Consider the following 10394-nt stretch of genomic DNA (forward strand, 5'->3'; position numbering starts at 1 on the left):
TAAAACCATTGTTACGAGTTCGCTCCTGGTTGGATAGTTTGAGTACCTTTGTAATGTCACCTTTGTTTAGTCCTGACTTCCACTTATACACCTCTATCAGGTCGCCCCTCGCTCTACGTCTCTCGACGGAGTGCAAATTAAGATGCTTTAACCTGTCTCTATACTCAAGGTTCCTAATGCCCGGGATTAGTCTTGCCATTCTCCTCTGAATTCTTTCCAATGATTCTATATCCATCCTGTAATTCGGTGACCAGAACTGAACTGCGTAATCCAGGTGTGGTCTCACAACCGCAAGATACAGTTTTAGGATGATCTCGCTAGTCTTGTAACTAACACTCCTTTGTATGAACCCAAGTACTTTATTAGCCTTGTTATGAGCAAAAACACATTGTTTACTTGGCTTAAGGTTCCTACTTATCATTACTCCTAAATCTCTCTCGCAGTCGGATTTCTCTATGGCATCGTTGTTCATCTGGTATCTGGTTTCCCTGTTTACATCTCCTATACTGAGAACTTTACATTTGTCCACGTTGAATTTCATCTGCCATTTTTCAGACCATTCGAAAAATTTGTTTAGATCTTCCTGTAGTTTTGCTGAGTCCTCGTCAGATTTAATAACACGTCCTATTTTAGTGTCATCAGCAAATTCACTTATTTTGCTGTCTATGCCGATATCTATGTCGTTTATGTATATAATAAATAATAATGGTCCAAGTACTGAACCTTGGGGAACTCCACTTGTGACGTTGCTCCAATGGGACTTAGTGCAGTTAATGCTCACTCGCTGTTTCCTGTCCTGTAACCACGCCCTAATCCATTTAAGGATGTTACCTTTGATGCCTTGTGCTTCTACCTTTCTAATTAGTCTTTCGTGTGGGACTCTGTCGAAGGCTTTGCTAAAGTCGAGATATACCACATCATAATTGTGCCCCTCGTCCATCGATTCGAAAACTGATGAAAAGAATGTTAATAGATTAGTTAGACAAGAACATCCGCTTATGAAGCCATGCTGGGAATCATTGATCAATCGGTGCTTCTCCAGGTGATTTCGTATAGAGTTTGAAATGATCGATTCTAGTAATTTGCCTACTATTGATGTTAGACTGATTGGGCGGTAGTTAGAGGATAGTGAGGGACGGTGAGTGGGGGCGACGGGGAGGGATGGTGAGTGGGAACGATGGAGAGGGGTGGTGAGTGGGGAAGATGGGCAGGGAAAGTGAGTGGGGATGACGGGGGAGGGACGGTGAGTGGGAACGATGGAGGAGGGACGGTGAGTGGGGACGATGGTGGAGATTATTCTTATCCTCGTCAAGTTATTGTTTGAAAATTTAAGATTAATTCCACTTATTCAAACATTTAGGCTTACTCATGTGAAGAATCTACTGAGGTAGCGAGTGCTTGTGTGTGTATGCGGGTGTTTATGTACATTGTACAATGTACAGTATGCGGAGTGTGCTCACTTCCCCCACACACACACACTACTAGTACTTTGCTGTCACTCGGAATCGAGTATGACGATCACCCAGCTATGATACGATGATATGAGTCTTAAGGATATCACCTAGGTTGGTGAGTTCTGAGGCGACTAAAGGGGCCGATATAGGACCGGTAGGGTCGATCACAAATGACGCACATATGGGGGCTACATCTAGTGCGGGAGGGGCGTCGGCAGCTTCTTTCCGAAGTTACCACTTGTCTGCCTCGTTCTGCAGTCGGGCTAACTCGAAAGTATTGACACCTTCTTGTGTGGTGATTCTCCAAGCGTTACGGTGTAGAGTAATCGTCTCCCAAGAGAAGGGGTCGATTTGGCACTTTTTCAGGTTTTGTCTTAAGATTATCCTTATACCTTTTCAGTTGCCCACCAGCGTTAAGTTTACTATTCGTTAGGTGACTGCATAGTAGCTGCTCTGGCAGTCTTCTGTCGTCCATGCGGCTAACTTGGCCATTCCAGCATAGTTGTTTATGGAAAATGGTATCCTCGATGCTTCTACAGTTGGTGTCATCAAGAATACTGGCATTTGTTCTCTTGTCTTCCCAGCAAACTCGGAGGAAGGAACGTAGAATACGTTGGTGGAAGTTTTCAACTGCCTTGATGTGCCTCCTGTATGTGACGCATGTCTCGCTGCCATATGACAGGGTGGGGAGCACCACTACTCGATATATGTATAACTTTGTAGATGATTTCAGCTCTCTACAGCGGAAGACACAGTTTCGGAGTCTGCCAAAGGCTTCAGATGCACATCTGATCCGATGCTGAATCTCTTCATCAATGTCCGCGGCGATGGCCAGGTGGGAGCAGAGATACCGAAAGTGGGTAACATTAGAGAGGGTAGTACGGTTAAGCTGGCCTAAAGAGAATCTAAGTTTTACGTACATTCACCTCAAGGCCGAAGTGTGCATACGCATCTACGTAGGTGTTCAGGATCTCCTGCTCGTTCAGTGTGAGCGACAAGGATGAGGTCGTCTGCATATTGAAACTGTATATTTTCAGCCTTCCGGCTGCTATGCTCTTTCAATAAACCGTTAATTTTTATTATTAATGGAAGCTGGCGACACATTTGGTCCTGCCTGGAATCGTCTTATGTTAAAGAGACTCCCTTTTCATCCGGTACTTGATTTCCACCCCGCCAGCTAAATTGGCACTGGCACGAGTAAGGAAGGCAGCCAAGAAAATGAAAAAGAGAGTTGGTGGCAGCACACATCATTGTTGTACCCCGGTTTGAATGGGGAAGAACTCAGACTGGGTGCCATTGTCCAGGACACTGCCGTTCATGCCATCGTAGAGTTGCCTCACAATGGCGATGAATTTTGGTTGGCAGACAAAACGGCTGAGGGTCCACCTGTTGACCAAGTCGAAGGCCTTGGTTAGGTCGATAAAGGCCATGTACAGGTCACGACGCATTTCTCTGCACCTTTCCTGTATCTGACGGGCAGCAAAGGTCATGTCAGTGGTGCCACGTGATGTTCTAAAGCCACATTAAGATTCTGGGAGGAAATTTTCCGCCATAGGAAGAAATCTGTTTAGGAGGACTCGGGCGATAATCTTGCTAGCTACGTACATCAGCGAGATCCAGCGGCCACAGTCTGACCGGCTCCCTTCTTCTTATAAATATTGACAACGGAAGCGTTTATAATAGCTTGGAGGATTTCCTCCATTTCCCATATATTCTCCACACACACACACACACACACAGTGTGGACCTCACTGAGTGAGGACGTGTCCCCTGGCGCTCCGCAGCAGCCAAGGTCATCACTTCGACCTATAGCTAATTTAAGGCAGTTCAGTACTTTTACGGAAAGACAGTGTGTATTTTCAAGGTGTCAGCGACTGTGAGTGCTAGTCTTGTGAATATGTGTGTTCCAGTGTCACGATAACGTCGCACCGACCTGTTTCTGCTGAAGTCTGGTGCTGGCTATCCTCCACCCCACACCATCAATCTACTAAAGGCGCTGAGAATCTTTCACAACCGCGGCTGCAGACGGGATCGCCGCATTCCCAGACGAATCCTTATCATCACACCCAGCAAGGATAGGAAAGTTAAGCCAGTGCCAGAAAGACAGTGTGCTTGCTATGAAGTGCAGCGACTATGGTACAGCCTACTATCCCTATTGCTGTCCAATGTTACATCTTTATGCAACAAGGTGGAGGAGGTCAGTGTCACAGTGAAGTCAGTTGGTGCACGTATTGTGGCCATAACAGAGGCGTGGCAAATTGTTCCTGAGATCTGTGCCAAAGAAAACTATGAGTTATTTCACCACCTAAGAAAGAACAGGCGAGGTGGTGGTGTGGTGCTTTACTGTCGCAGTAACCTTAAACCATCACACCTAGGTATTAATGTACCTGAGGATGTAGAAGCTTTGTGGGTTAAGGTCACTCCCATCTCCCACCCCAGCCAGCTTGCTTCCCAATGTACTGGTTACTCATATAATAAACACTGCTGACTCCCTGAGATCCAGATTTCCATGTGCTAAGCTAGTGATATGAGGTGACTTAAATGAGTTAGACATCAGCAACATCACCCAACACTTCCACCTTGCACAGATAGTTGACTTTCCTACACATGGGAATGCCACCCTGGACCTCATCATGATTGATCTCGGCAACCACTGCCCCCTATAGGGCGGAGCACCCGCCTGAATATATACTTGTGACTATACAGAATTTGTATGTTGAATATACTGCATCAGTGGACATGTCTTTCGGGAAGCGTGGTCTTATGATGACAAAACATTTCATGGCAGAACATAAGAACAAAAGAACATAAGAATGGAGGAAACTGCAGCGGGCCTATTGGCCCATACTGGGCAGTCCTGTTTACACCCAACCCCTATTGCTCATATAAGCATCCAACCTATGTTTGAAGCTATTCAGCGTATTCGAGTTAATGATGATATTTGGTAACTTGTTCCATTCATCCACTACTCTGTTTCCAAACCAGTGTTTACCTATTTCCCGCCTAAATCTAAATTTGTCTAATTTAAAACCATTGTTACGAGTTCGCTCCTGGTCGGATAGTTTGAGTACCTTTGTAATGTTCCCTTTGTTTAGCCCTGCCTTCCACTTATACACCTCTATCAGGTTGCCCCTCGCTCTATGTCTCTCGAGGGAGTGCAAATTAAGATGCTTTAACCTGTCTCTATACTCAAGGTTCCTAATGCCCGGGATTAGTCTTGTCATTCTCCTCTGAATTCTTTCCAAGGATTCTATTTCCATTCTATAATACCGTGACCAGAACTGAACTGCGTAATCCAGGTGTGGTCTCACAAGAGCAAGATACAGTTTTAGGATGACCTCGCTAGTCTTGTAACTAACACTCCTTTGTATGAACCCAAGTACTTTTTAGCCTTGTTACGAGCAAAAACACATTGTTTACTTGGCTTAAGGTTCCTACTTATCATTACTCCTAAATCTCTCTGACAGTCGGATTTCTCTATGGCATCGTTGTTCATCTGGTATCTGGTTTCCCTGTTTACATCTCCTATACTGAGTACTTTACATTTGTCCACGTTGAATTTCATCTGCCATTTTTCAGACCATTTGAAGGATTTGTTTAGATCTTCCTGTAGTTTTGCTGAGTCCTCGTCGGATTTAATAACGCGTCCTATTTTAGTGTCATCAGCAAATTTACTTATGTTGCTGTCTATGTCGTTTATGTATATAATAAATAATAATGGTCCAAGTACTGAGCCTTGGGGAACTCCACTTGTGACGTTGCTCCAATGGGACTTAGTGCAATTAATGCTCACTCTCTGTTTCCTGTCCTGTAACCACGCCCTAATCCATTTAAGGATGTTACCTTTGATGCCATGAGCGTCTACCTTTCTAATTAGTCTTTCGTGGGGGACTCTGTCGAAGGCTTTGCTAAAGTCGAGATATACCACATCATAATTGTGCCCCTCGTCCACCGATTCGAAAACTGATGAAAAGAATGTTAATAGATTAGTTAGACAAGAACGTCCGCTTGTGAAGCCATGCTGGGAATCATTGATCAATCAGTGCTTCTCCAGGTGATTTCGAATAGAGTTTGAAATGAGTGCTTCCAGTAATTTGCCTACTATTGATGTTAGACTGATTGGGCGGTAGTTAGAGGATAGTGATCTATCCCCCTTCTTGAAAATCTGTATTACATTCGCTATCCTCCAGGATTCTGGTACAACACCTGTTTTTAAGGACATGTTAAACAACTTTACTAAGGGCATACTAAGCTCTTCCTTACATTCCTTTAATACTCTGGCAAATATCTCATCGGGACCAGGTGATTTATTAGGCTTTAGTTTGTCTATTTGCTTACTAACATCGTTACTAGTCACTACTATCTCGCTTAATTTGTTTTCTTCACTATCTCTGAATAGAGTCGGTGCCTCGCGTATCATGTTTAAACTTTCGGTGGTGAAAACTGTTGAAAAATATTTATTCAAATTATTGCTCATTTCTCTGTCGTTATCAGTGAGCTCGCCGGTGTGTGACCCTATTGGTCCAATCTTTTCTCGTGTTTTAGTTTGATACATTTGGTAGAATCCTTTGGGGTTTGTCTTTGCCTCCCTTGCTATCCTTACCTCATTATTCCTCTTTGCTTTCCTTATCTCGGTCTTAACCCTACTCGCCAATACCCTATAATAGTCCCGTAGGTGAATTTCGCCATGATTTATCCTTCTACCTATAGCCTTCCTTTGGCCAATGATGTTCTTTAAATAATTATTTACCCATTTAGGGTCATTGTTGTCTGATCTGAGTTTTTTGTATGGTATGTTCTGCCTTTGTGCATTAAGGAACTCACTATTTAAATTGTCGTGGAACTCGGCAATCTCAGATCTCTTTATCAGGTCCGTGTCATCTGTCAGGTTCACGGCCAAGCGCGACACCCCCTCTCTCAGCTGCCTCTTTAAACTGTCAAAGTCTGCCCTTCTGAAATCTGGTACTTTAGTGGAATTTTCCTTACATCTGCTCTGAAAATCTAACTGGAATCTTAATTTCTTTGTGATCGCTGTTTGCAAGTTCGTTCCCTACCTCGACACTGCTAATGAGGTTTTCTCTCTTTGACAGAACTAAATCGAGTATATTATTACCCTGTGTATGTTCGGTTATATGTTGACTTAGAAAACAGTCCTGAATCGTCTCGAGAAAATCCTCTGATTCTGAGTTACCTGTAAGGTCGGTCCAATCTATTTGGCCAAGGTTAAAGTCGCCTACTATACAGACTTTGTTGTGTATGGAAGCCCTGCGCATTTCATCCCAGATAAGTCGCTCATTGACTCTATCAAGATTGGGAGGTCTATATATTACTCCTGTGATTAATTTATCCCTACCGTCGATTAATTCTATCCAAATTGTTTCTGTATTCCGCTCAGTTTTTATTTCCTTATTTAATTCACACTTCAGATTATCCCTAACATAGATTGCTACTCCGCCTCCTTTCCTGGTCTGCCTATCGGTATGGAACAGTTTGTAACCCGCAATTTGGTATTCGACTGGTAACTCACGTGTGTCTAGGTTGATCCATGTTTCAGTGAATGCTATTATATCGATTTTTTCGGTACATACCAAGGCCCTAATATCATCCATTTTGTTTCTCATACTTCTACTGTTCGCGTAGTAGACATTTAAGTTAGTCGTGTTCTGAGTCCTCCCTTTACCGCGTTTAGTTTTAAACTCCCTGTCTAATTTAGTTTTGTCATCATTCCTAACACTATTTCCCTGTAATCTTTCACTTTGTTTACCCGCTCCCACTGCAGTCTCCTCCACCCCCGTGCTCATATGTTCTCCTAGCAGTTTAAAGACTTCGATATCTTATGAACTGCCCCCTCTAGAGCTCCAGCCAGGGTTGCTACTCCATCCCTAGAGAGGTGCACCCCATCCCTAGCATAAAGGTCCCTTCTGTCATAGAAATTGTCCCAGTTGTCAATGAATGGGACTGATATTGACTTGCAATATCTGCCAAGACGGTCGTTGACACCAACTGCCCTTGACAACCATTCACTGCCAACTCTCCTTCCAGGCAGGACACCTCATATGATAGGGATCCCTCCCTTAGTCCTAATACGATCTATAGCTGCCTTGAACTTATCAAGAAGCTCCTCGCTCCTACACCGGCCAATATCATTGCCTCCTGCACTGAGGCAGATAATGGGTTTGTTCCCATTACCAGACAATATATTGTCCATCCTGTCAATTATATCCCCCACCCCAGCTCCTGGCAAACACACCCTCATCCTATTTTTGTTTTTACCACAAAAGGCCCTGTCCATGTACCTTACCTGTGAGTCACCAACAATTAAAGTTTTTATACCTTCCTTGTCATCCCTGTCCCTGACTGTACTAACGTCCAATTCGTCTATCAAGGGACTGAACGGGTTGGTACACTTAGCTGTTGTTGTCGTTGTTGTCGTATGGTTGGTGTACTTCTTCACCACCAGCTTCGTCTTCCCACTACTCACCACCTTCCACTCGCTTGAGTTTTCGTCAGACACTGGCTCCCCTTTTAATTTCGCCAGCTCTTCCTTTAATTTCAGGTTCTCCAACGTGGTCCTCTCAATTTCTTCTTTGGCCCTCGCCAATTCTTCCATGGACCACTCCAGTTTGGTCAACAAACTCACATACCCAAGACCGCACATAGCACTGGCCATATCTGATAATTACCCCTCGGGAGCTAACCCTGCCGTGACCTTTCCCCTAGTGAGGTCAGAACACAAGTTTCGGAAGTCTATCTCTATCACCAGCCGAACTATAGAATATAACCATACATGACGTAAGAACTCAGTTGTACACTGTACAGTATACATAAAGACAGTGCAAGGATAAATATAATGCCACAAAAATTATGTCTAAGGATAAAGGCAATAGAATTCTTTTGATAAATAAACAGGAGTATGTCATCAAGATGTCGGGCATATTTAGTGACACCTTTAAATTCAAGCCTATGAAGGGTGATGATTTTTCTCATATTTTGTTCAAAGAAGACAAAATTAGTATGTATCTCAGACAGCATAAGTCACCTGTTCTCATTTGTTTACGTCAATCCCCAAACTGGAATTCAGTATGGCCTACCCAAAGTACATAAGGAAGCCAAGTATGTCAGCTGTGGAAACGTTGAATTATAATCTTTCGAAATTCTTGGTTCCTTTACTGACGCCGGTCACTATAAACTCCACGAGCATCCTTGTTGGGCGCTGTAATTATTTTGCGCTTTGCCTTGCACATAACACAATGAGGGTAGGGTGCCAACGAAACTAATCCCCGCGCTTGCGTGAAAGGATATCTGAAATCAGAAACCTGTAGTACCGAATCCTTTAGGACGTAGAGATTCGACATTTTGCTTATTGACGAAGAGGTGTGAACTGGGATGAAGGAATGAATAAATGGTCTTCCTATACAATTACAAGGAGGGAAGGAACTGAGTGAAGTCGGGATTATTTAGTAAGGCAAGAGAGAATTATCTCCCACTAGAGAGTATACAGTTGAGTCATCACGAAGAGAATAAGGAATTGAGGGAGAAAGAATGTTTTGTTTTTTCCATGTGAATATGAAATAAAGGTAAAGAGAGAACGGTGATGGAAGAGAAGGGAGCTATCTTCCCAAAGGGTGAAAAATATATCCACAAAGGTGTTAGAGTACATAGAGATTAGTTATCCTCTTGTGTGAGGAGGAAGGGCTGGTGAGTACAGTCATGTGATGAGAGGGAGGGTGAGTGTTGATAAAGCACTTGGCACCTCAGGCAGGGGTAATGGACTACCGGGTGAAGCAGGTCTTCCCTGCGAACACTACTCAGATCCTTGTGTATCACAGTGCCAAGTAGGTGTCATGAAACAGACCGAGAATGAGACTAAAAGAAAGTGGAAGTAAATGTTTTCCGGCATGTTCGTGGTGTAGATTAATATATTTTATTTTTTATTTCTTATTTCTTTTAACTTGTATTTTTTCGCCTCCTAGGGGGCCTAGGATCGATGACCTGTGCCCAGGTGGGCTATTCCCAGAAAAAAAAAAAATAAAATAAAATAAATAAATAAATAAATAAATAAATAAATATATATATATATATATATATATATATATATATATATATATATATATATATATATATATATATATATATATATATATATATATATATATATATATATATATATATATATATATATATATATATATATATAAGAACATAACAACATAAGAATGGAGGAAACTGCAGCGGGCCTTTTGACCCATACTGGGCAGTCCCGTTTACACCCAACCCCTATTGCTCATATAAGCATCCAACATATGTTTGAAGCTATTCAGCCTATTCGAGTTAATGATGATATTTGGTAACTTGTTCCACTCATACACTACTCTGTTTCCAAACCAGTGTTTACCAATTTCACGCCTAAATCTAAATTTGTCTAATTTAAAACCATTGTTACGAGTTCGCTCCTGGTTGGATAGTTTGAGTACCTTTGTAATGTCCCCTTTGTTTAACCCTGACTTCCATTTATAAGCCTCTATCATGTCGCCCCTCACTCTAGGTCTCTCGAGGGAGTGCAAATTAAGATGCTTTAACCTGTCTCTGTATTCAAGGTTCCTTATGCCTGGGATTAGTGTTGTTATTCTCCTCTGGATTCTTTCCAATGATTCTATATCCATTCTGTTATACGGTGACCAGAACTGAACTGGGTAATCCAGGTAAGGTCTCACAAGAGCTAGATATAATTTTAAGATGACCTCGCTAGTCTTGTAAGTAACTCTCCTTTGTATGAACCCAAGTACTTTATTAGCCTTGTTACGAGCAAAAACACATTGTTTACTTGGCTTAAGGTTCCTATTTATCATTACTCCTAAATCTCTCTAGCAGTCGGATTTCTCTATGGTATTGTTGTTCATCTGGTATTTGGTTTCCCTGTTTACATCTCCTAACTGAGTA

Source organism: Homarus americanus, unplaced genomic scaffold (assembly GCF_018991925.1).
Source record: "Homarus americanus isolate GMGI-L3 unplaced genomic scaffold, GMGI_Hamer_2.0 scaffold25467, whole genome shotgun sequence".
NCBI lineage: Eukaryota > Metazoa > Arthropoda > Malacostraca > Decapoda > Nephropidae > Homarus > Homarus americanus.